Here is a 2,189-nt window from a genome sequence, read left to right as displayed (position 1 = left end):
CCCTGTGTTTGGATTCTTCATTCTTCTTCACCCCTATTCCTTTTCTTCTTCTACTAATAATAAGGAACCTCTTTACTGTGACATAGAGGATTCCTCTTCTTTTCTTGTTCTCTTTTCTTTCTTATGAGCAGGAACAAGGAAAAAGGCATTCTTGTTGAAGCTGATCCAGAACCTGAAAGGACTCTGAAGAGAAAACTAAGAGAAGCTAAATTACAACAATCCAGAGACAACCTTATTGAAAATTTAGAACAAGTAAAGGAGATGGCAGCCGAACCCAACAACAATAATGCAAGGAGAATGCTTGGTGACTTTACTGCACCTAATTCCAATTTACATGGAAGAAGCATCTCCATTCCTGCCATTGGAGCAAACAATTTTGAGCTGAAATCTCAGCTAGTTTCTCTGATGCAGCAAAACTGCAAGTTTCATGGACTTCCATCTGAAGATCCTTTTCAGTTCTTAACTGAATTCTTGCAGATCTGTGATACTGTTAAGACTAATGGAGTAGATCCTGAAGTCTACAGGCTCATGCTTTTCCCTTTTGTTGTAAGAGACAGAGCTAGAGTGTGGTTAGATTCTCAACCCAGAGATAGCCTGAACTCCTGGGACAAGCTGGTCACGGCTTTCTTAGCCAAGTTCTTTCCTCCTCAAAAGCTGAGCAAGCTTAGAGTGGACGTTCAAACCTTCAGACAGAAAGAAGGTGAATCCCTCTATGAAGCTTGGGAAAGATACAAGCAGCTGACCAAAAAGTGTCCTTCTGACATGCTTTCAGAATGGACCATCCTGGATATATTCTATGATGGTTTATCTGAGCTATCAAAGATGTCATTGGATACTTCTGCAGGTGGATCCATTCACCTAAAGAAAACGCATGCAGAAGCTCAAGAACTCATTGACATGGTTGCTAATAACCAGTTCATGTACACTTCTGAGAGGAATCCTGTGAATAATGGGACGCCTATGAAGAAGGGAGTTCTTGAAATTGATACTCTAAATGCCATATTGGCTCAGAACAAAATATTGACTCAGCAAGTCAATATAATTTCTCAGAGTCTGAATGGAATGCAAGCTGCATCCAACAGCACTCAAGAGGCATCTTCTGAAGAAGAAGCTTATGATCCTGAGAACCCTGCAATAGCAGAGGTAAATTACATGGGTGAACCTTATGGAAACACCTATAATCCATCATGGAGAAATCATCCAAATTTCTCATGGAAGGATCAAAAGCCTCAACAAGGCTTTAATAATGGTGGAAGAAACAGGTTTAGCAATAGCAAGACTTTTCCATCATCCACTCAGCAACAGACAGAGAATTCTGAGCAGAATCCATCTAGCTTAGCAAATTTAGTCTCTGATCTATCTAAGGCCACTGTGAGTTTCATGAATGAAACAAGGTCTTCCATTAGAAATTTGGAAGCACAAGTAGGCCAGCTGAGTAAAAGAATCACTGAAATCCCTCCTAGTACTCTCCCAAGCAATACAGAAGAGAATCCAAAAGGAGAGTGCAAGGCCATTGACATAACCAAAATGGCCGAACCCAAAGAAGGAGAGGAGGACGTGAATCCCAAGGAGGGAGACCTCCTGGGACATCCAGTGATCAATAAGGAGCTTCCCTCTGAGGAACCAAAGGAATCTGAGGCTCAAATAGAGACCATAGAGATTCCATTAAACCTCCTTATGCCCTTCATGAGCTCTGATGAGTATTCCTCTTCTGAAGAGAATGAGGATGTTACTGAAGAGCAAACTGCCAAGTTTCTTGGTGCAATCATGAAGCTGAATGCCAAATTATTTGGTATTGAAACTTGGGAAGATGAACCTCCCTTGTTCACTAATGAACTAAGTGATTTGGATCACTGACATTGCCTCAGAAGAGACAGGATCCTGGAAAGTTCATAATACCTTGTACCATAGGCACCATGATCTTTAAGGCTCTGTGTGACCTTGGTTCAGGAATAAACCTCATGCCCCTCTCTGTAATAGAGAAACTGGGAATCTATGGGGTGCAAGCTGCTAAAATCTCATTAGAGATGGCAGACAATTCAAGAAAACAGGCTTATGGACAAGTAGAGGACGTGTTAGTAAAGGTTGAAGGCCTTTACATCCCTGCTGATTTCATAGTCCTGGATACTGGAAAGGAAGAGGATGATTCCATCATCCTAGGAAGACCTTTCCTAGCCACAGCAAGAGCT

General features: G+C 41.6%; 1 non-coding gene across 1 annotated transcript; it reads right to left on the bottom strand.

Moving 5' to 3' along the window:
* Positions 1–660: 660 nt before the first annotated feature.
* LOC148568805 (small nucleolar RNA R71) lies at positions 661–768 on the bottom strand. The gene has a single exon (XR_015882693.1). It is a non-coding gene; the product is annotated as a small nucleolar RNA R71 (small nucleolar RNA).
* Positions 769–2,189: the final 1,421 nt, after the last annotated feature.

The sequence above is a fragment of the Arachis ipaensis genome, chromosome B4, assembly GCF_059453495.1.
Source record: "Arachis ipaensis isolate K30076 ecotype BB chromosome B4, ASM5945349v1, whole genome shotgun sequence".
NCBI classification, from domain to species: domain Eukaryota; kingdom Viridiplantae; phylum Streptophyta; class Magnoliopsida; order Fabales; family Fabaceae; genus Arachis; species Arachis ipaensis.
Note: the sequence above shows the minus strand (reverse complement) of the source record. Positions and strands in the feature narration are given on the sequence as shown.